Here is a 23476-nt window from a genome sequence, read left to right on the forward strand (position 1 = left end):
CCAGGATGCACTCTGTGCTCGCATCCCTAAGGAGAGGCAAAAACTGGTGAAGTAATTGGACCAAGGTACATTTTCCTGAAAAGACATTCACAGCTTTGAGCTCATTTAGAAGGAAAGAGAGGATTTCAGGCCCTAAACAGTGTGACATCCTTTCCATTTTAGTTGAAAATATCCTTGCTGGGGTCCAAAAACAGAGCCTGATCTGTTGAGAATTCATGCAACTTAAAGTTCCTTCATTACAGAAAGCCCACCAGGCCTGCCATGCGGTGTGACCCATGAATGTGGGTGGGACTGCTTGGTATTTTCATACTGTTGGAAACAGTGGCCTTGTTGATCTCAGAGAGTCCTAGATTAAGCTGATTTCGCTATTTTTAATCTCTCCGGAAATAAGCAAAGAAGAGAAGCCTAATTGCAAACAGACTGAACTTTACATAGGAAATATGTAGGTCCCCCGAGGCACCTAGAAAGTGTCTGAAACCCTAACAGCCTGCCCACCTCCCCCACCCCCACTCCCCTCTCCAGAGCACGTAAGCCTGCACCCAGGGAGGCCTGGGGCAGCGGGAGAGATTGGAGTCCGGAGTTTAGCCTTGACCTTGGACTGGCCAAAACAGCCCATCCAGCCCCTTGGGCTCAGCAGCAGGGGCTTTGCATGAGAAACAGGAAGATATTTTGCCCACAGCTTGAACCATGGCTTTGGGAAGGTTCTTTGTTCTCTCTTCCCCACTATTTTGGGTTTTCTGGTCCTTCTCTGTACTGTGCTTGTCAAATTCCAGGAATGGGGATGATTTCAAACACCACCATCAAGCCTGAGAGGTGCACACACACACACACACACACACACTGCAGTCCCATTTGCCACCCATCCCTGGGATTTGCACCAAGTGTGGCCCAATAAGAGCTTTATAGCCGTTCACGGGGCCCCAGCCTTCCCTACGAACTCCAGTGGGAAAGTCCCAGCCAGAACCCTGGGTTTTGCTGGCAGCTGTGCTCTTGGGTCGCGGTGGGAGACAAGACAAGGTCCTGGAGCCTGCTGTGCCTCAGTTTCCCTGCCTGTCAGTTTGGACAACCATGACCACAGCTAATTCTGAATTGTCTGCCTGCTGGTGGGACCAGGCACTGGAGGGGGCTCAGATTTATGGCACGGAAGTCCCAGAATGAGTCAAAGAAGAGAAAGACCAAAATAGATCAGGAGCCGCAGGCCCAGAAAGGCAGCCAGAGAAGATTAGACACGCTGCCTAGAGAACCAACCGATGACTTTATTGAGGGCTCTTGCTCATAAACAGCCAGTGTGTTATTTTAACTTCCACCGACCAGGCCGACCCTTGCCTGCGATGGGAAGTTGGGGATTGGAGCAGTCCATGGGCCTGCTGTTGCCGTGGCCGCTCCAGGAGCTGGGGCTCTTCCAAGGGAAACCAGCATGGGGTTCTGGGGCTTGGCGGAATGGATGGACAGATGGACAGTCTTTGAGTGAGAAAGTCATGGTTCTGAGGCAGGGAGGCGTTGCAAGTGTGCCCCCTCCCCTGCTGCAGCTCTGCTCATGGCCGTAAGGCTTTGTTTGTGGGGCATTTCTGCTGAGAAGCCCTTCTTCCTTTACTTTTGCTTCTTGGTCTCATGAATCCATGTAGAAGGCAATAGGCCAGGAGCACAGACGTGGAAAGGGTCCAAGAACCGCTTTACCATGGCTCCCATCCCTGAGAGTGGCCCATCCCCAGCAATCCCCAGCAACGGCTTTCCCTCTCCCATCCTGAGCCCTCACATCTTCTGTCTCATTACACATTCCACCTCGCCTTCCTAGCTCATTTTACTCTTCCCCTTCACGTGCAGAGCTGCACTGACAGGTCTGTTCCACACTCATCTCCCGCTGGAGTTCTCCAGGCCACAGTGGCCCCTGAGTCACATCTGCCAGCAGCATCGTCCAAGGCCAGCACTTGTCTGTTTGCAGATAGGGGTTCACAAATATCTCATTTCAGCCCTGAAGGCCCTTTCCTCCCTCTCACCACCCATCCATTTCCCGCTCTTCTCTGCCGGAAATGCTCCCAGCCAAGGCAAGCCAAGCCAAGAAGGTGTCTGTGGCCTCACAGACCCTGAGGATGAGGGTTTCTTCAGTGGCTACCGGATTGCTCTCTGATACCAGCCGGCAGCTCCTGGCGTCCGCCACCGGCCCTCCCAAGTTGGTAGCCTGTGGAGACACAGCCCAAACCCCTGATCCAGCCTCTTCCCAGTCCAGCTCTGTTGGCAGAATGAAGCTCCCTGCAGAGGAAAAGCTGCCTGGACTGTCCATGAGGCACCCAGGATAACAGGGCAAACCACCTGTCCCGGGCTGGTCCGGGCTTGGGGGCTTATTAGTGGGTGAGTACGAGGGAGGAGACAAGAGGAAGAGGTCTGGAGCAAATGTCAGATTTTTGGACAGGTCGTTGCCGGCAACATGTCTTTATCTGGAAAAGAGCACACGAGAACTTAGAGTGAAAAAGAAGTGTTGCAAGCCCTCCATGATGGAGCCCCATGCTACCGCTCTTCTGGTCTGCTCTACCATGCCTTCCCCGACGAACTCCACCTCGGCCAGAACTACAGACCCGCCCCGTATCCTGCTCCTTCCATTCTCTTTGCTTACAATATCTATCTAGATGTTGCCCATCTTCAGAGATCCAGCTCCAGCCCTGCCCTCCGCTCTCCCCCCAACCCTCGGCCACACTTCTGGGAAGCCTGGAGCCCCCATGGCCGCTCCTTCTCCACTCGTGGCTCTTTTTGTCTACTGCACGCACAAATAAAGTTTACCTCTTTACTGAAGACTATCGCATATGTTCTTCATTTCAGATGTATTGACCTCTGTCTCCCTGGGTCTGTGTGTCCCCCAACCTTATCCCAGAATGTGTGCCCCAAGGATGCCTCCCCAGTGCTCTGAGCACTGTAGGGCCTTAGGCAATACTTACAGATGTGACTGGTTTTCCAAAAAGATAGTTAAGTGATCAGAAAGAGGTATAATTTGGAAGAACTATAGAAATGTTCCATTAGCTGTGAGTGTGGGCCCAGGTGGTCCCTTCTTGGGGGCAATGGTGTAACAAGTTTCCCTTTCTAAGCAGTCCCTGGTGGTCCTAGAATCCCACAGAGGCCCATGGAAGGTGGCGGTTGGGTGAACAGTGTCCTGCAATCAAACAAGACCATAAATGCAAAGCCAGAGAGCTAAACAATGTTAGCTTTACAACCCCAGGTGAGGAGAATGGTATTTACAGACTTGGTGACATGTTTGAAAGAGTGAGTTTCAGAGGCTAATATTTTAAGCTGGACATCCTGAGACCGTGATGTTCTGTTTTTATTCTCCTCCCCATCCTTCCCTCCCATAGCCCCTGGAACTTTCCATGCAATATGGACAAGAGCATGAAACCTCTATTGTTTCTCAATCCTTACTAGTGCTAGGGAAGGATTTAAAAACTGCTTTGTGGAAGGTTGATTGGTGAAGAGTGGAAAACATTCTGAGGCCTCAAAAGTACATTTCCCATTACACCAAGCTTCCATCAGAGAATGTCAAAATTCTAGCAGAGAGGAAGTTCCCTCAGAGAATTCCGAGGGCAACGGGACTGGGAGGAGATACACTAAGTCCTTGTTTGCAGATGGACCCATCTGGGCCCAGAGGTTCCTGACAGTCTAGATCCACCTATTTCAGACCTTTCTTTCTCTGGAGCACTCCCTAAACAGAGGGTGGGAACCTAAAACTTTGCTATTTATACACCCCAGAATACAAATGGAGAAATCAGTGTTTTCTCTGCGAGCAATCTAGAAAGTACTAGCCAAAGGACAAATGGCAAACAGCTACACAAGCATCAGGGAAGTCCCGTAGGTCATAATGGATGGAAACTAACCATGAGACCTTCATGTTGCTCTCCCCAGGGGCCTGGACAGCCACCATGCAGTCTCGCCATCCCCCTTTGGACGTCTTTCACCTTTCACTTTTTTGGACGGTGAACAGTGTTTCTGATTAATCTCCCATCCATCCCCTCCAGACAGGCAACACCTACAAAACAGAGCTCCTCGTGCATGGAAATTAAGTCCAGAACATTCTCTACCATGTGGGGTTTTTGCTGTTTGTAAACAAACCTAGATGCTAATCCGCAGTCTGCCTAACCATGCTGACCAGTTCTATGAACAAGTCATGTCTAGCCAAATGGAAACATCAAATCCTGTGGTAACGCTACCGAACAGGAAAAAAGTTGTGCCTGTTTTCATGCTGAGAAAAGCAGATAACCTTACCAGCACACACAGAAATAATGATCTGAAAGTATTGACAACTTTTGTTTTCACTGAAGTGTGAAACACATACACACACAGCTTTTTTTTTTCCTTCAGATTACAAAAGTAACCAATGCTCCATGCAAAACAAAAACAAAAACAAAAACAAAAACTTGGGAAATACAGAAAACTACAACTGGAAAACTGTTGAAAGTTTTTGTTGAATTTCCTTCCAGTATTTCTCTATGAATAGTCACCTATATACCAATAGATAATATATATTATATTGCATATTATATATTATATAATATTTAATTATATAAATGAAGAGGTATATAGAATTTTTTACATATAAAACATTTGTTCACATATATTCTTACATATTTATTTATGAAATATATATATTTTTGTGTTTCATATAAAATTTCACATCAAATGTCAGAAATCACCCATTTTGTCTTTTAATTTTTACTCTAAGGTAACTTATTAATTGTAGAAAATACACTTGAGCCAAAAGAAAGAAGTGAAAATCATGTCTATTGCCACCATGCAGGAAAGACTGACCATATGGCCTTCCCATTTATTTTAAATATGTACATGTAAGCATAAAATGATATGTCAAATTACACAGAAATAGTATCATGATACGGTGTCTTTCCTCGATATGCTGGGATAATACCAGTGAACATCTTAAACCACTGTATTTTCCTCTCCTTTGTGAGTCATCTCTCGAGATGGCTTCTTCTTGCCAAGGGGACACCACCTGGGACTATGGGCCGCTGCTCAGCCTGGAAGGTCCACGTTGACTTTTTTTGAGTTGCTAGAGGCTTTCTGGAAAGAGGGTTCCTCAATTCTAAAATCTTCCTTTTACATAACAAGAACAAAGTCAGGAAATCTAATAATGGGACTTTACTGTATGTCATGGTGCAGAAAAGACAGCAGGTAGCCCGAGGAAGTTTCCTCCAGGTGGGAAGGGATGTAGAAAGCTCTTCCAGGCCAGGAAGAAAAACAGAGGAGAGAGAGGAAGAAAAGCAGCAGTTAAACAAGGCGGGCCTTTCCTGCCCCCTTCCTTAAGATCGTAGCTTCAGGATTGGGGTATTATTAACATCTAGAGGGAGTTTGAGGGGGATCTAAAAACATCTGCATTGGGGCCCTGCTTTTCCAAGATATAGTTTGAGGAGATCTCAAGTCTTCGGGCTTTATCTGGCACAAACCTAAGATGGTGCCATGGGATGGGTTAGAAATGATGGGGGAGGGGGCTTGTGCCCACGTGGTGCAGTCAGTTAAGCTTCTGACTCTTGGTTTCAGCTCAGGTTGTGATCTCAGGGTCATAGGATGGAGCCCCACATTGGGCTCTGTGCTCAGTGTGGAGTCTGCTTGGAGATTCTCTCTTCCTCTCCCTCTGCCCCTCCCTACCAAATAAATAATCTAATCAAGAAAGGGAGGAAGAGAGAAAGAAAGGAAGAAAGAAAGAGAAAGAAAGAAGAAAGAAAAAGAAAAAGAAAAAGAACAGAGGGAAGTGGCACAGAGTCTAGGCAAATGAGCATGAGAGAGCACCCCTATTCTCCCAGCTTGCTTGGGTGTCTAGGGAATTCCTGCTTCCCTGACGGGCCAGCTCAGTAACAGAAGTGCTAAGAAGAGGCCTAGGGCGGGGACCCAGAAGCCACGGTTACTACACCGACTGGTTAGCGCACTAATTTTCACATGCCATTTACTGAGTTCCCACCCCACGCAAGGAACGCAAAGATGAGGCCTCACTCGCCAAAAACATAGGTGCTGGGGCACCCCAGATGTGAGAGCAATTCCACAGACACTCTGCTCCTGCCTCAGGCTATCAGGCCTCTGAGAGGTTAGCCTAGGCATTATGCCCTCATCCTGCTTTCTAGGCCTTTCTCATCTCCCTGGCCCTCCCTTAAACCTAGTCGCCTTCTCTTCTCAATCCTCTATCCCATCCTCCTTTATGCAACCTTTCTTCCACCCACTGCTTCCACAAGTCTTGGGGTGTTCATGGTAGTAGCAAACCAAGGGTAAACAGGGCCAGGCCCTCAGGCTATGATGAGCAAGTTGGGAAAATGGGACCAGAATGATAACTGGGGTGGAAAATGGGCAATAGTAATTGTTATTATTGTGTATCACTTACATAATTAGCCTTACTATGTGCCAGGCACTTGACATGGACGGTATGAAGTCATACATTTGTGTTAACTCCTGCGTTAACTCATAACTCAAATGGATGAGCTCATACTACAGCTGTAACAGCCTCCGAGGTAAATGCAACCACGAGTCTTCCCTGTAGAGACGAGAAGACCAGCACAGAGAGGTTAAAGCGATTGGCCCAGGTCACACAGCTAGTAAGTAGAAGCCAGAGTCCCCTCTCGGCAGGCTGGCTCTACACCCTCATCATAGCTAACAGTCGGGGACACCAAAGGCTCTGCACTTGAACCTGGGAAGCGGCTGCCTCTGGCATGGGAACCCAGGCTGGCCCATAGAGGTCCCAGAGAATCTAAAACTTCCATAATAGCTTTTGGAAGGTTTCCCAGCAGGCAGGAGGTTTAGAGTATCTATGGCTCCTACTTGGTAGCGCTAGACACTGAGACCCCGGGAGCTTAGGGAGGGGGGGGCATGCCCACAGCTGCAGAGGGAGGGCAGGAGAGAGGAATGTGCACCTGCGCTGCACGCTACCGGGGGTAGAACCAGCGTCCAGGGAAGTGCACTCGTCCACACCTGCACGGCCGCTTCTAGGACGAGGGAGGCGCAGGGGGGCCCTTGCTGAGGAATGCAGAGAGGGAGGCCTCCTTTGTCTCACTCCAGTGGCTTTCCAGCAAAGAGCCCAGAGTGCTTTGCAGGCATCATTTATGCGCTTAGCGCCTGAGCTGCATTGACTGACAGACAAGCCCCTCCGCCCAGGACCCAGGGACTGTCTCCACTCGCAGGCAGGCCAGCAGGAGGTCAGAACCAACTGGGGCAGTTCTGCTCTCTTCACGGTGCCGCACCAGCCAGGTGGGCTTGCTGAAGTGAGTGGTCTGAGGAGCACCCAGAACCAAAGGCCCCAGGGGTTCGTAACAGATAGGCCTGGGAGACGGACTGTGTACTTTTCAATGCTTCACCTCATTCAACCCTGACAGTGAGGACCAGGTGGAGGAGCCAGGCGTGGTCCTCCATGTGTCCCAGATGAGGAAACTGAGGCTCAAGGTCGAAGCTAGAAAATGACATTTCGGGAACCTCGAACTACATCTCCTGGCCCCTATTCCAGTTCTATCTTCCCGTGTACCATACGGTCTCGAGCACCCGTGGCATTTAAAATACCAAGCCCAAGAGGGACTTTCGGGCCTAAATCAGGCTGGCCCAAGGGAGCCCATTCGGGGACAGTCTGTTTGCCTAGTGATGGGTGTATCCGGGCCTGTCCAGACACTGCATAGACTTAGAGCTTGCCCTGCTTCCCCCGGCCCAGTCCTCTTCACATGAACTTGACCCCTTCATACATGTCACTTCCTGTCCTTGATGTGTCTTCTCCTGCCCTTTCACCATGCCCCCTGCCCTCAATGCCCCCAGAATACCCACCTTTCAGAATGACACCGTGACTGACTTGTACAAGGAAAATGAGGCTGCCCTCCCCATTTGCCCTATTCCTCCTCCTTACTGCTCTAAACCCCATTGTCCTCAACTCTGTGCCTTGCATGAATCCCTGTGTCCTTTATTCATGGGCACGGCGTCAGCCTTGGTATCCTTCCCCTTACACACTCTCCCATGGGCTGAGGTACATTTATGCTTATTTTGCCCAAGGACAGAAAGCTGTGTTAGACGCCGTACGTAGGCGAAGTCACCGGAGTCATGCCAGCAGCCTCTGGGTCGGGCTAGGCTGTGATGGTGGCAACTCCGAAGCCTCAGCCAGGTCCCCCTGGGTCCGTATTGTTGTTCCAAAGCCCCTTTGCAGCGCCCCATGCCAGGCTGATTGGGCTTTGGCTGTGTCTGCAGAAGCCGAGGCTTTGAGCATGTCTGGCTTCTCCCAGCTCCCCCAGCCGTGCTCATCTACCCTGCACAAACCCCCTCTGTCACCTCCTTTGCAATGTGAAGGATATCGCTCCCTTTCTCCATGCCTGGCTCTGTGCTAAGCACGCACCATGTTTCATCTCATTAATCCATGTCATAACCTTATGGATATTTTTATCCACATTTTACAGATAAGAAAAATGAGACTCAGAAAGAGAAAATAACTTGCCCAAGATTACATAGCTAATAAGTGATAGGGGCCAGATTTTAACCAACAGGCTCTTAACCACAGAGCTTCATTGCCTCGTTCAGTCCCTATGGGACAGTCAGCGGAGCATCCTCAAGGTCCCCCATCTCTTCCTGGGGTTCTGCCTCAGATCTCTGACAACACCCTCCACCACCACAGTTTACACTCATGACGCCTGAGCCATATCTGAGTCCACTGAACTCCATCAAAGAATGGACTATTGTTTGAAAAAGAAAAAACTGGGGAGTGGGGTGATGACCCATTTTACTCTTTTCTTTGGGTAACTATTTAAGTGAGAGTTTTCCATGATCCCTGTCCCTGTCTAGGTCCCAAATGAAATCAACAAAAGCCCCGCCCTCATGGAGTATACAGTTTTATAAGTTACATAGCACAGCATAGAGAGACAAGTGCTAAGAAGAAAGATAAATCTGGGCCGAAGGGACAGGAGTCCCAGTGGGTGTGCGGACTGCCTCTCTGGCCAGATGAGGAATGGCCTGAGGCCTCTGCCTCCTGTGGGGTTGGTCTTGCCCCAAGACAAGGCATGGTGGTGAGGCTATGAGTGTTTCAGGGGACAGAGGGCTAAGAGACTGGGCCTCCCCACTTCTGCCTAGGTCCAGGAAGGGGCAGGCCATCTGGAGCTCTAGGTCCTGGTGTACAGAAAGGCCTTGCTGAACGTGACAGTGCGTGTGGATTCTCTCCCATGACCAGTGAGTGAAGGAGCCCTTTATGAAATCTGGACTCTGGGCTGGCTCTCTGCAGGCCCACCCCCTCTCCTTCCTGCCTCGGCCCCCTCCTCCTCTAATTAGTTTCCGCCAAAACTGTGCAGAATAATTTTACTGAAACCTAAAGATTATAATTAGAAAAATAAATGTTAGCTGCATGAGTCATATACGGCATTTCACAATCAAATATAAATAATTTTAAAACATCATGATAGGAGGGAGAAGGAAATTAACATTTATTGACAGTGTCCTAAGTCCCAGTTCCTTTATACCTTTTATCTCATTTAAACCAACCCTCACTGCATACTTGTGACAACTAGGCATTGTTGTCCCCATTTTGTAACTTAAAAAAAAAAAGATTTTAAAAGGTAAAGTAGAGGCACCTGGGTGGCTCAGTCGTTAAGCATCTGCCTTCGGCTCAGGTCATGATGCCAGTGTCCTGGGATCAAGCCCCGAGTTGGGCTCCCTGCTCAGTGGGGAACCTGCTTATCCCTCTCCCACTCCCCCTGCTTGTGTTCCCTCTCTCGCTGTGTCTCTCTCTGTTAAATAAATAAATAAAATCTTTATAAATAAATAAATAAATAAATAAATAAATAAATAAATAAATGGCAAAGTAACTTTACCAAAGTTACATAAATAACAAGGTTGGATTTTTAACCCAGATGTGTCAGACCCCAGAGTCTGTCCTATTTCTGTTTCTTCATCAAGCACCAGCTTAGCCATTTATGTGGAGAGAGTAATCTTGGTTGAACTACGTAGCCACCCATTGCCTCGGTTTCCCATCTGTAAAATGGGTACGGGGCTAATAGCTAACTTACCCATCTACCTCATGGTTCTGTCCCGGTGGTCACATGAGCTCATGGATCAAAAAGGCCTTGAGAACTTTAAAGCACTGTGAATATACAGTGTTAACCCTCACCTTGAATGTAGAAGTCATGTGGCTTTTCTACCATCTAACCTTGTCAGTATCCAGTGGTACATTTCAACTTAGCCAGTCTAGTACATTTTCCACATTCCTGTTCCAATGGGCTCATCTCTGGCTGCTGGCTCTACACTGGATCGTCTGTGTTGGTGTCTTCCCAGGACTAAGTCCTTCCTCTTCCACAGCTGTCCCTCAGCCATGCTCCTTACCACTGAGCTGCAGGTATTCCACAGTGGTCTTCCCTCTGGGACCCCAAGAGAGCAGTCGGCAGACCTCCTCTCCAGGAGGGGATGGCTAACAATCAGCTTTCCAAGTGTACCACTCACATGACTGTTGGTTGATAATTTCATTTACAATAATAAGTAAGACAGCAGCGAAACAACCAAGACGTATCTCACTCATTTGTCAATGACAGGAGCAACCGCTGGATTGGATCGTTATTTTTGGATACTGGGAGAATATCAGCTCAATTCCTTGTGTTATTCACAATGTCACGGCTACAGACCTGACACACTTTATATTTCATCTACCTTGTTAGTATTTTCGCTATCACTTTCTTAAGTCTAGGCAACCAACAAAACCATAAATCAAGCCCCGATTTGTAGAGTTTGCCAATTTCTGTGGCATAAATATTCTCACCATGGCTGGTTTCAAACCACCCAATGTGAGATTACTGAATGTGGAGTTGGGAAGAGATGCACAGCAGCATACGACTGTATGGTATCCCCACCATATGGATGTAAGAGACATGTAACTCACAAGCATAGAGAATAGTAAACTGAAGCCAAGTAATTAGGATGTGATCTGTTTTTAGTACTTATTATTGCTGTTTTTAATATAATGTATTCAATTGTAGGTTTATATAGTTTCATTTTCATAATGGCTGTGTTTAACAACCGGCTCACAGAATTCCTGAAAATTTAACAATCAGCCAATGCAAGGCAGCTCCAGCATACCGCTGTCCCTTCCCCTCTTCCTGTGAGCCCCCACAGGCCTCATGCCATGGGATAGCCACACCATTTGTTGAGTAACTCCCGCTCGTCCAGGTCCACCTAAATCAAGAGAACATTATTCAACATTCAGCTTCTCCAAATAAGCAGTGTCAACGGCAGTCCAGTGGAGTGACTTAATGATCTGTTTCCTTCAATAAACTGTGATTTCTGAATTTAATTCAGATACCTGAGTGTCGTTGTAAGCTGAGAGTGAGGTCCAAAGGCGTCCATGATGTAATATACTGGGTTTATACTTGGCAAGCAAACGACTTTGTGAGAAATGGATTTTCTTAGGCCGATTTTAGGAAGTTTGGGGTGTTTTTTTAAGAGTTAAGCCAAGGCAAAAAATAACCCTTGCAACATATCACTTTACAGCTGGTCAGCCTGGGAGAAACTATTCTGGGATATCCAAGCTAAGGTGCCTCTTTAAACTCCAGGCAAACTGGAATCAGGATGTGGGGTTTCTATTCCTGTCTGTGTCAAGGACTTGGTATGTTATCCCTGGCCAGTTGGTTCCCTGGCTGGTACCTCAGTTTACCCTGTGGTGCAATCAAGTCAAATGCCTTCACCAAGGACATTAGACTTGAGCTCTGGAGAGTAAGAAAGATAGTTGCTAGGGTTTGCTGGAGGGTTCGGGGTATCCCCTGAAGGTGTCCTTAATCAGTGTAGACTCTAGGAAAAGCTAAATTTTAGGTGACCTCTTATAGGAAATGACAAATGAGCAAGGTTTACCAGAAAGCAACGGGAAGAGGACTAGAAGGAGGGGGCCTCCAAGCAACATCGGGGAAAATGTTGGGCTGAGGGCTAGAGTAAATTGCAGTCAGTGTTCACGTCTCTGGAGCAGCGTGTGGGCAAAGGATGAGCTAGTCACAGAAAAGGTAGGTGAGATGGGTTAGTGGTGCCTTTGTCTGGGTTTGATGAAAGTTTCCTAAATAGGAAAGGTACGTGATCGAAGTTAGGATTCTGAGACCCATGTGGAAGAGCACTAGGGACTTCCAAACTTGGAGGCAATACCAGTTTCAGAAACACCCCCGTAGATCGTGTCCCGGGTCGCTGTATAAATAGCCTCTGTCCCATTCATCGTGAGTTCTTGTGGAACAAGCCTCTCTCCCCTGCTTAAAGTTTGAGCGGCCCTTTGGATGAAGAAGCGTCACTGAATTCTTTACAGTTCCTTCCTGTGCCTTGGACTTCTGTCATCTCACTTTTCCTGCCAGCCACCTAGGGGGAGGGGACACTATCCTAATTTTCACATGAGAGCAACTGAGACCTACAGTTGTTAAACGACCTACTCCAGATCCCAACTGAGGCTCAAACTCATTAAGTGGCCACAGATCATGTATCTCATCTACACAAATCTGTCTCTATCAAACCTGACTAGCTAGTTCGTTTTTCCCATCCACAGGCCACTTTTTGAAATAAAAGGCTGTTTGATCTCGAGAAAAACTAGAAGGCCAGTTCCAGTTGTTGAACACCACAAGCTGGAGAGAATCTCTTCCAAAAGCTCTATGGGAAGCCCAAGGATTCTCAATTCCAAAGCCAGGCAAAATTTGGATTTCCTCTATAAAGAGACAGTCCCTCCCTGTTTAGAACATACCCTTCCTCATTAGGCTAGTTCTATGTTTTGTAATAACTTTTGCTTACACCACAAAATTGTCATAGATTATGGAAACACACAGGCCTTGGAAAAAAGGTCCCGAGGCCCCTGGAAGTCATTATTCCTTCCTTTAGCAATTGCTGAGTTAAGCATCAAAAATATGGTTCCCATCTTGCTTCCCCCCAGCCCCCCTGCCACAAACATACACACACACTCACACACACGATCTGCTAGACATATGTTGAGAAGAAAGCAGGGATGTGGGGGTGGGAGAAGAAGATTCACATGTCGTGAGTCAAGAGCTTAAGCATTTGAAAAGAAAAAGTGGGAGAGGGTGGGGAGTTTGCAGCCCTAGAAATGGAATATCCAAAGGATTTATTGCTTTTGAGTATCTCACAAGGCATTTTTTTATATAAAAATCTGTAGCTTATGGTTTTTGGGGGGGGTGTATAGGGCAGTAAACAAGAGCTCTGAAAGGGGAAGGAAGCCAGGAGAAAGCCAGCTCCATTAGTCACGCAGCTGCATATCCTGTCACAAAGGACCCCAGTTGAGTAATCGCCCAAAATATGCCTGTTATTTTTTTTTCTGTCAGAAAAAAATGGGGCTTGCCAAAATGTACTGTAAAAAAGAAAAAATCTGGTCTGTCAGCCCCAGGGGGGGGAAAGGAAAGGAAAGAAGAAACAGGCGTAACTTCTCAGCACGCCCTGACCCTCTCCCAACTTATCCTTAAAAGAAAACGCCTTCAGACTCCTCACAGCAATGGAGCTCGTCTTGAGAAAGGCTGGCTCTGCGAGGTGTTCCAGGTGTCAGGATCCCTGCGGGCTCTGGTGACAAGAGGTGGCGGCGGCGGGGGGGCGGGGGGGGGCAGCGGGGGCACAGCAGTGGGAGAGGGTGGTGGGATGACAGGGCACATGAACAGAAAGGGGACCAGAACATTGACCCAGTCCTTCGATGGACTTTAAGTGGGTGAGCTAATTGTCCCATAGGAAGCCTGTGGCAGCCACACCAGATCTGCGAGGTGGCATGAGGCCGGCCAGCAACTGAGCATTCAGATGGCCTCAGCAAAACCACCATCATCTCAGGCCTCAGGCTGTTCAGGCCACAGATTGAACAAGAGTTTGCGTGGAAGGACATCTGACTCTGGGGAAGTCTGAAGAACAGGAGCTAGGGAAGGACCAGAGCTGCCCACAGTCTCAGGTGTGGTCCTGGTTGGCTTTCCGAAAGCGACGCACAGCAAACAAAGGTGTTCTAAAGCCTGGCTCAGCTCCTGCCTCTGGCCCATGCTCTCAGTCCTGGGACACAAAGGATGGTCAATCCAAGCACAGAGCACTCCTGGAAAGACAATTTCCCTCCTGCTCACATTCTGCTCCAGTCAGAGTTGTCCATGGGGAAGGAGACTTCTCCTTAAGAAACAGAGCAGAGCCCTAAGGGAAGGAACAAGGCCGATGCACGATCCCTTTTGTTCTGGGCTCTCTGGAGCCTGTCCTAGAGGAGAGGGCCCAGCCCTGCCTCAGCTCCAAGGGCCAGGCTGCAAGAAGACCCTTTCCAGGAGCACCTCCAGTGATCAGCATCCTAAACTTCAGCTATTTGGCAACTCCAGCCCAAGGACCAAGCCAATACCCCTGCCGGTTGCCGCAGGAAGGGCCTTCAAGGCCCTTGAGCCCTGCCCATCCTGTCAGAGGCACAGTCCCAAAGCCAGGCCTGAGCTTCAAGACTCCACCCTGTCCACTGCTTCCCCTGGGAGAGCTACTTGACACCTAAAGCCATCCCCAGGACGCTTATAAAGAGACGGGCATGGCTTCCTGCAGAGAACTCGCCTTTGGGTCGAAAGAGGAGATTCTCCTCCTGGTTTCGTTGCTGATCTGCTGTGGAATATCAGGCAGCTCAAGTAAACTCCTCTCTGTAAGATTTATCAGCTATGAATCAGAGCCTCTATATGCCTGCAACGTGCAAGGTCCTGGGACTTCAGTGGTGAATAACACAGATATAATCCTTTTCTTCATGTGAGACCCGGCAACCTTTCCCACACCTTCTGCAGCACATGACTGTGATTCCTGAAACCAGCTCCTTGGGTGGGTGGTCTGGGGGTGGCGGGGAGGGTGTGACAGGAATAAATACAACAACAAATAAACACACACACTGTGATTTTAAGGAAAGAAACAAAAACAACCAAATACGAATACTAGCATTTCCAAAATGCTTATAGGTAGAGGATAGCCCTTGAGCCACCTGAATATAATGAAAATTCTACCAGAGCATCTGGAATTCACTCTGTTCCACATTCCAGCTTATTGGGAAACGTAAAGGACGGAGACCAGCTTATCATGCACAAACTCCAGGAATGTCAGTGTGCAGCGTCTAGTTCATATGAAACCCCAGGTACTGGGCTGACCCGCGGGGACTCTCCTTCCTCATCTCCACTCTAGTTGAAGGACCTATGAGGGCTGTTGTCTTCCTCAGAGGTCAGCCTCTTCTTGAGGCCAGGTCCTTCATATAAACCATGAGTTGAAATCAGAAATGCCAGCACCACCCCAAGACCGTTGACTAATGTGCCGAGGCTGACAGGTCTGGCACAGGAAGACAGGGGTGATGTTCTCAGCCCCCGAATTGCAGGTGAGTGAGGTCTCTGGAAGTGCCCACCCCCACACGGATTTCCCTTTGTGGTAGCAGTGACTTCTGAGCCACTGAGCGCGGGGCTGCCATTTAGCTTCGCCCCCTCCCCTTCCTGTGCCCCAGAAGGGGGTTGGGAGTAGGTCCTCACAACAGAGAAGGCCCCACTTCCTCCGAGTTCCTGACAACATTTCTCAGCCACGTCAGGGCCTTGCAAGCCTGCAGTCAACAGGCACCCAGGTGATGGTGTCTCTCTCAGCCCCTATTTTTCCCTCATTAGCCCTTTGATGTCTCTAAGCTGACAAGGTCAGCATCTTCCAGGCCGTGAAGAACACACCAGCCAAGTACCCCTTCCAATCAGCTCATTAAGGGGCCGTGTGGTCTCTGGTCAAAGGAGAGTCTAAGGGGCTTACTGAAATGAGTCACCCATTCTGCCCCTGGTCTTTGGGGGGGCTCCACCCTGTCAGCAAAAGACCTTCAACAGAAGGGTGCAGAGGCGAGAACCAAGAGAGAGAGAAAAGCTCTAGTACCCCGCAAACTGCATCTCAAATAAGGTGAGAGATGGGTGGGCTCCTTCCATCCAGTATACTAGTGAGATGCAAGGGAGTTTCATGAGGCCCTTAAAGTCCACCCACGAGCCTGTTACTTGGTGCCCTTGGCCCAGACACTGGGTGGGGGTTGGGCGGGGGAAGTAACCAGAGCCTCTGAGTGTGTGAAGAGTCAGTAGCCTGACAAAGCACTTACTGACCAAGAAAAAATTAACTTCAGGTGCAGCAGCAAAGGTCTGGTACCAAGAATGTCTGGGGTTTTGAGACACTGGAAAAGATTGCCTAATAACGTAATGGGCTCCCTTCCCCGGAAATATCTGAAAATAGGATAAGTACTCTCCCATCCTGGATGGGTCAGCATTGCCTTGAAGTAAGGGGATGGTAACGTTGACCCATGGAGAGAGCTTGCAAACAACTTTGAGTCTATGACATGGTACGATTTTTTCATGGTGGTGAAATATGCATAACGTGACATTTGCCAACTTCCATGTTTAAGCGTGCGGGTCAGCGGCATGAGGTACATTCTGAGCATCCATCAGCGCCATCCATCTGCGGAACTTTTCATCTCCTCAAACTGAAGCTCTGTGCTCATTAAACATTAACCCCCCATTCTCTCACTCCCCAGCCTCTGGCAGCCGCCATACCACTCTCTGTCTCTGTGAATTTGACTAGGCTTTGTACCTCATATTAGTGGAATCAGCCAATATTTGTCCTTTTTGTGCGACTGGCTTATTTCACGTAGCATAATACCTTCAAGGTTCATCCATGTTGTAGCATGTGTCTAATTTCATTCCTTTTAGGGCTCCTGTTATATATATCCATCCACAAGGGATACATTCTAAAACCCCCAATGGATGCCTGAAAACACAGATAGCACTGAACCCTATACATAGTATGTTTTTCCCTATACATACATACCTATGATAAAGTTTAATTTATAAAGTAAGGATAGTAAAAGATTAATAACAACTAAAATTAAAATAGAACAGGGCGCCTGGGTGGCTCAGTTGGTTAAACGACTGCCTTCGGCTCAGGTCATGATCCTGGAGTCCCGGGATCGAGTCCCACATCGGGCTCCCTGCTCAGCGGGGAGTCTGCTTCTCCCTCTGACCTTCCCCCCTCTCGTGTGCTCTCTCTCTCATTCTCTCTCTCAAATAAATAAATAAAATCTTTTTTAAAAAAATTAAATTAAATTAAATTAAAATAGAACAATTATAACAATATACTCTAATAAAATTTGTGACTATGGTTTCTCTCTCAGATCTTACTCTACTATACTCACGCTTTTTGTGATGATGTGAAGTGATAAAATGCCTATGTGATGAGAAGAAGTGAGGGGAATGACGTAGGCGCCGAGAGGTAGTGTTAGGCTACTATTGACCCTCCGAAGATACATCAGGAGGATCATGCATTTCCAGACAATGGACCACAGATCACCGAAACCGGGGATAACAAAACAGCAGATAAGGGAGACTACTGTACCACATTTTATCTATCCACCTGTCATGGACATTTGGGTTGTTTCTACTTTCTGGCTATTGTGAATAATGCTACTCTGAACATGGATGTACAAATATCTGCTCAAGTCCCTGCTTTCAACTCTTTGGACTATACCCAGGAGAGGAACTGCACAAGGAAAATTTTTAAAAAGACAAAAGCAGGGGCACCAGGGTGGCTCAGTCCGTTAAGAGTCTGCCTTCAGCTCAGGTCATGATCCCAGGGTTCTGGGATTGAGCCCCACATTGGGCTCCCTGCTCAGTGGAGAGCCTGCTTCTCCCTCTCCCTCTGCCGCTCCCCACCCCCACCCCGCTTGTGCTCTATCTCAAATAAATAAATAAAATCTTAAAAAAAAAAAAAAAGGCCTCAAGAGAGATGTCAGTGTGCTCATATTGCAATCCTGTATGGAGAACAAACACTTTAGAAAATTGAGCTATGATAAGGCTTAAGTAAGAAAGCTAAGGAAGCATGGAAGGGGAAGTCAGCAGGCTCCTGGATCAGTCAGGGAAGGCTTCACAGAAGAGAAGAAATTTGAGCTGGATTCTAATAAACAGATGACTGGGAGTTTGCCTGATAGAAAAAAAATGGAGAAGGGCAGGGAAAAAAAAAACAACTTTTTTTTAAAAAGAGTAGACAAATGCTAAATGAACATGTCCTTTGATCCAGCCATTGCACTTATAGGAATTTCCCTGCAGATATCCTCATATATGTCCACCCAAGGCAGATGTCCGAAGATCCTCACTACAACAGTGTTTGTAAGATTCTAAACCGGAAGCAGCCTCTGAGCCCGTTACTCGGAGACTGGTTAAGTAAACCATGGTGCAGCCACACCACGAATTAATATGCAACCATTAAAAAGAATGAAGGGTGTCTCCATGTGCTGATATGGCAAGAATTCCAGACTTATTTTTAATTAAAAAAAAAAAAAAGATGTCAGTATATACCCAAATTCTTTCCCTGGAAGGATACATAAACTGTTAAGAATTACTAGCTTTGGGAGGAACGACTGTGGTTTGAGGGAGAAAAACTTAAGTTTCATGTGATACCTTCTATGCTTTTTTTTAGTCATGTGCATGTATTGCATTAAAAGAAATGTTAACAGGACTCCCAGGGTGGTAGGATTATGGGGCATTTTTCTTCTTCTTTTTTTTTAAAGATTTTTATTTATTTGACAGAGAGATAGAGAGAGAGCACAAATAGGGGGAGTGGCAGGCAGAGGGAGAGGGAGAAGCAGGCTCTCCGCTGAGCAGGGAGCCTTACGCAGGACTTGATCCCAGGACGCTGGGATCATGACCAGAGCCGAAGGGAGCTGCTTAACCCACTGAGCCACCCAGGCGCTCCGGGGCATTTTTCTTCTTTATGCTTTCCTTATTTAAAATATTTTAAAGAGGAAAGCAGCTCTTTTTCTGGAATGGTTCCGTCTCAGTGGCCCCTGGAGGCAAGAGGACAGAGTAGATACTTAAAGGGCCAGGCTTCTTAAGGAGTTTGTCTTAGAAGTCTGCCAGGATTCCTTTCAAGACAAAATGGTGTTCTCACATTCTGGAGAGAGAAACTGAGGAGCAGTGATAAGAGAAACAGATCAAAGGTCCAGGGCAAGGAAAGCATGGAGCCAGGGCAGGCCCCCGAGCTCCTGCCACGTCATCTCGGGGACGTAGGGGATCCCCAGCTCCTCTGCAGGGTCTGCACCCCTCCGGGTACCCAGGGGTCCGGGACAGAGACCCAGCCACACAGGGTTAACGCTGGTGCTGTGCTTCACTGAGCACGGTGGAGAAGGAGAGCAGGGGGCGAGCGCAGAGGGGCCCAGCCCGCCCGGCTCCAGGCAGCATTAATAAAATGCAGGTGTTTTTACAGTTGCATTACAGAGCAGGGAAGAGTCTCAACGGCAGCAAGCATATAGAAATATAGAAACAAGAGCCGAGTGTGGTGGAGAAAAATGTGCCTGCGAATAATGAGAAAGCATTTTGGAAAGGAGACTGGCTTTGGGGTTAGGAGGAATGCGGCAGTTTCTGGCACCCGCCTACCCAATAGCCGTGTGTGTGTGTGTGCGCGTGTGTGTGTGCGTGTGTGTGTGGATGTGTGTGTACACACACAGGCTCCCGTCTCCTGCACACACAAAGCCAGGCACACTCATCCGCCCACCATCACCACTGCCACCACAGCTCTTTTTCCCAGCAACACCTCAGACCATACAAATTTGGCCTTTGACCAGGGATTGGTTCTGACATTTCCCCCAGCCACTGTGGTCTGCCTTTTCTCGCCTGCCTTCCTTTCTCTGGACCCACATACCTCCTCTTTTTCCATCATCTGTCCTTTTGTCTGTGGGGCCTTCAGTGGACTGTAGCTCCAGTTGGCCTGCCCGAATTTCTTAATCCCCCTTGGCTCTGCTTCCAAGCAGGCATTCTGTGAGCCTGGCTCCCCACCCGCCTTTCCCAAGCCCCTCCTTCCCTGCAGTTGGGGAGGAAGCGAGAACAAAATGGTGCCTCTGCCCTGGGCTTCTAGAAGACCATGGAGCTAGCTTGTCTATCCCAGCTCCTGCTGCTTCGACCCTGCTGAAATGCTCCAGTCATTTAATTTAATTTAATCTAGAGACTGAAGGTGATTAGCGCAGAGAGAGGCATGACAAAGCGGTACAGGGAAGCCTCCGTCCTCTTGGCCACCCCCAAGGGCAGGACAGGAACTTGGAGGTGGGCAGAAGCTCTGTGGGAGCTGCGCCTGGTCCTTTGCCCCTCCTCCCTCCCATTTCTCAGGGGTAAGGAGTGGCAGACAGAAAAATCCCTGCTTTGCTCGTGCCTTTCAGGGGCTTTCAGCTTGCCCTGAGTTAAAAGAGCTTAAAGTGAGTCATTTCTGTGATTTATTTAGTTGACTCTATGTCTGAGACCTAGGGTAGGTCTGCAATTGTAAGCATGTTGTTCTAACACAGGGAAAGGCTTGGGGAGATCCTGGCAGCCCCATGAGGCCCTGCGTGGCCCAAGGTGGGCTGGCGCCTAAGGGGAAGGTGAAATTCCTTCAACTGGACACGGGTTCTAGATTCCCGTAATGAGGGAGGGATTGGGGAGATGTGTTGAGGGCTCAGAAAAGGCCTCTGTCACTGGCTGCTAAGCTCACCCTGAGCATCTCTGCAGGCAAGCACCCCCCGCCCCCAGCCCACTGAGGCAGGACCTGTGTGGGGCGGCCAGCCCAGCTGCATGATGAATGCATTCCCCAGAATTCAGCACCCCAAGGTCGGCGGGGGGAAGGAGGTGACAAGAGCCTGTCAGCTGTTGTCTGCCCTGGCCTGTCTGAAATGGGAGGACCAAGCTCTGAAGGGTCAGGTTTTTAATTTCTCAGCTCCCATCCTCCACCACCCACCTACCTCCCTGCACAAAACAACACACAACAGAAAACAGAGCAGGCAGAGCAGGGCTGGGAGGGCAGCAACCAAACCGTCTCCCGCACATCCCCGCCCACAGCCCACGGCAGTGCCAGTGGCCCTTTGGAGGAGGCAGGACTGGCCAGCAGCCATGGGTGCTACGCTTCGGAAGCTCTAGGGAATCCCACTATAGGGTTACCCGGCTGCTTGTCCCAGCTTCACATCGGAGCCTTCTGCCTGACCCATCCAAGACACGGACTTGTCACCTGTGGGGATAGCAGTGGGAACCATCCTGAAATCCAGGACACAGGGTCACCTCAGCGGCACCAAGTGGCCTCGGGGCCTTGTGTCCCCACACTCAGCCTTTCCTCCCTTCTGGAGTGGGATGGTGGAAGCCGCCTGTCCCCAGAGCCCCACCCCTGCCTGAAAATTGCACGGAGCCCTCAGCCCGCTCTGTGACATGGAGAGCCACGGCGAGCAGATGTTTCTAATGAAGGGCCCAGACCAGGGCCCCGGAGGCAACCACAGGCGAGCCATCCCGCCTGGCTCCCATGGAGGGGCTGCAACCCCCAGGTCTCTGAGAGAGGAGCTGCCTAGGGAGTGAGACACACACTCTGGAATTCTCAGCTTTTCTTTCAGGAAATTGCCAGGTTGGCCCTTGGCTTTCTCCTGTGCGGCGCCCCGACTCCGTTTCCACAGCAACCGCCTCCCCATCCTCGGGAGCCTCTCCCAGGCCGCCCGCCCCTCCGCTCCACCGCCCCCCAACCCCCTGCGTCTCATCTGTCTGGGTGGGAACCGGGATTAGAGTTGGTCGGGGACAGGGATGCTTTTCCCAGGGCCGCTGTGCCTTCGTGATCTCTTAGCGGCCGCTCGGCCCCTGCCCCAGGCCTTTCAAGTGCCCCAGACTTAATGAGTGGCCCTGGGTTTCCTCCTCTTCCCTTTCTCGGCTTCCAATAAAGCCGGACGGAGAATTATCCCAGGTTTTAAGTGCCCCGTTTCCAAATTGCATATCAAAGGGGGCTTCCCCAAGCTGCTTCTGCATTTCAAAGGGGCTGATTTATCGCTTTCACTTAAACCGGCACATTTTGGGGGAAGAGTTTTACCCAGAGGTCAAACTCTGGAAAAACAAATGGATCCCCGTTCGCCCCCTCCTGGGGTGCCGGGCTATTAGTATCCAAACTACCAGGGGTGGGGTGGGGGCCGGTGGGGAAACAGGCTCAGCTGTGTGGGGCCAGGGTCCCTCAGGGACCTACCCTGGGCCCCAGATCCCTCGGGCTCCCCAAAGGCTGTGTTGTGAGGAAGATGGGGAATGTCCAGAACCATTCCCAGCATGGGCCTCGCCCTAAAGTCCATTTCCTGCTTCTCCGCCTGTGCGTCCAGCAACCTCTGCGCCAGTTAGCACTTCCAAGCTACTGTGCCCTCCACCAAGATCCTGGCCCCTGTGCTTCCTTAATTCATTTTCTTTTTCCAGCTTTCCCTGCAGATCCTTGCAAGGACTGAAGATTCAGCTGCTGCAGGGCTGGACCACCGAGCCACCCGCATTCCTGTTCCCTTCTTCCCTCCCGGTGAAACCTCGCCCACACCTTCCCTTCCCACTGCCAGCCCCATACATTCACTCCCTCAGTCCCCACCCCTGCCGAGCCCCCCGAGCCCCCCCCCCACCACCCAACCTCAACCCAATCAATTGTCCTTGTGATTCCCCCCCGCCCCCACCCCAAAAAGGAATCCTCCCTAAACCTGGGAGCCTCACCTTCCTGTCTGTTCTTGCTGCAGCCCTGGGTGTGCTCTCTCATCTCACTGCACAGGGTAAGGTCCTTCCTCTGATTTAACCCACACCAGATCCCCAGGCTTTCTCGGGCAATGAGTCCCCAGCACATGTGCAAGCCCTGCGCTGGACTGACCAGAAAAGCCACAAGCGAGCCATTGGCGAGGAAGAAATCCCTCGAGGAGCCGGGCAGGTGGTACAGCCTCTTGAGGAATTTCCTTGCACTGAGGGCAGGAGGGGGAGAAGCAGTGCCTGAAGCCGACCTCTGGAGAGGACTCCCCAAATAAGGTGCTCAGAGGTCGGTTTCCCCAGGAAGGAGGCATCTCTGTTTCCTTTTCTCAAGCTGCCGCCAGCTCATTCCTTCATTTCTTCGCTCACATGACAGTTTATTGAGTGCCGACTACTGCGGGGTGCAGCGGGAGTTCCCGAGGGGGTCACTCTGGCAGGGGAGTTAGACAGGAGGGCCAGCGATTAATTACAGTGCAACAAAGTCAACCATCCCTCAGGGAGGCTGGCAACTCTCCCTGAGACAGCCTAACCCTCTCTGTGGGGACCCAGGGAAGACTCCAGGCAGGGAGGTCCGATTTGGGTTTGAAAGATGAGTAGCGTCTCAGAGAAACAGCGTGTTTTAGGAGAGGGAAGAGCAGGTGCAAAGGCCCAGAAGCCGCCAAGCCCACCACTGGCGCCCACGTTCAGTGGATGAGTGTAGCTAGCACATGAGAATGTGGAGGGAGGGATCGGGGGCCTGGGAGGCCAGGGGGTGAGGTTGTGAATGCCCTGCACACCAAGGAACCTGCGAGTTTGTGGCTGAGTTTCAGAGGACACGTGCCAAGAGGGGCTGAGGAAGGTAGGGAAGACGGTGAGTAGAATGCTGTGTGCTAGCCGACGGCTTCCTGTTAACCCTCACCACTAGCTTCTTTGTATGGCCACTTGTTCTCAGACCGTGCCTTTGTTTACCCCACTCGCCAGAAGCACTGAGTCAGGTCGGCTTTTCTCCCAGAGGCCTCGCTCAGAAA

The 23476-nt window shown here is 49.7% G+C and overlaps 1 long non-coding RNA gene across 1 annotated transcript; it reads right to left on the reverse strand.

The window, feature by feature from the left end:
• Positions 1-1236: 1236 nt before the first annotated feature.
• LOC123840345 (uncharacterized) lies at positions 1237-19765 on the reverse strand. The gene is made up of 2 exons (XR_006789960.3): positions 19633-19765; positions 1237-2435 (listed from the first exon to the last, which is right to left on the reverse strand). It is a non-coding gene; the product is annotated as an uncharacterized LOC123840345 (long non-coding RNA).
• Positions 19766-23476: the final 3711 nt, after the last annotated feature.

Source organism: Mirounga angustirostris, unplaced genomic scaffold (genome assembly GCF_029215605.1).
Source record: "Mirounga angustirostris isolate CCGP_5_RB_7025 unplaced genomic scaffold, mMirAng1.0.hap1 SCAF_9, whole genome shotgun sequence".
In the NCBI taxonomy this organism is placed as follows: domain Eukaryota; kingdom Metazoa; phylum Chordata; class Mammalia; order Carnivora; family Phocidae; genus Mirounga; species Mirounga angustirostris.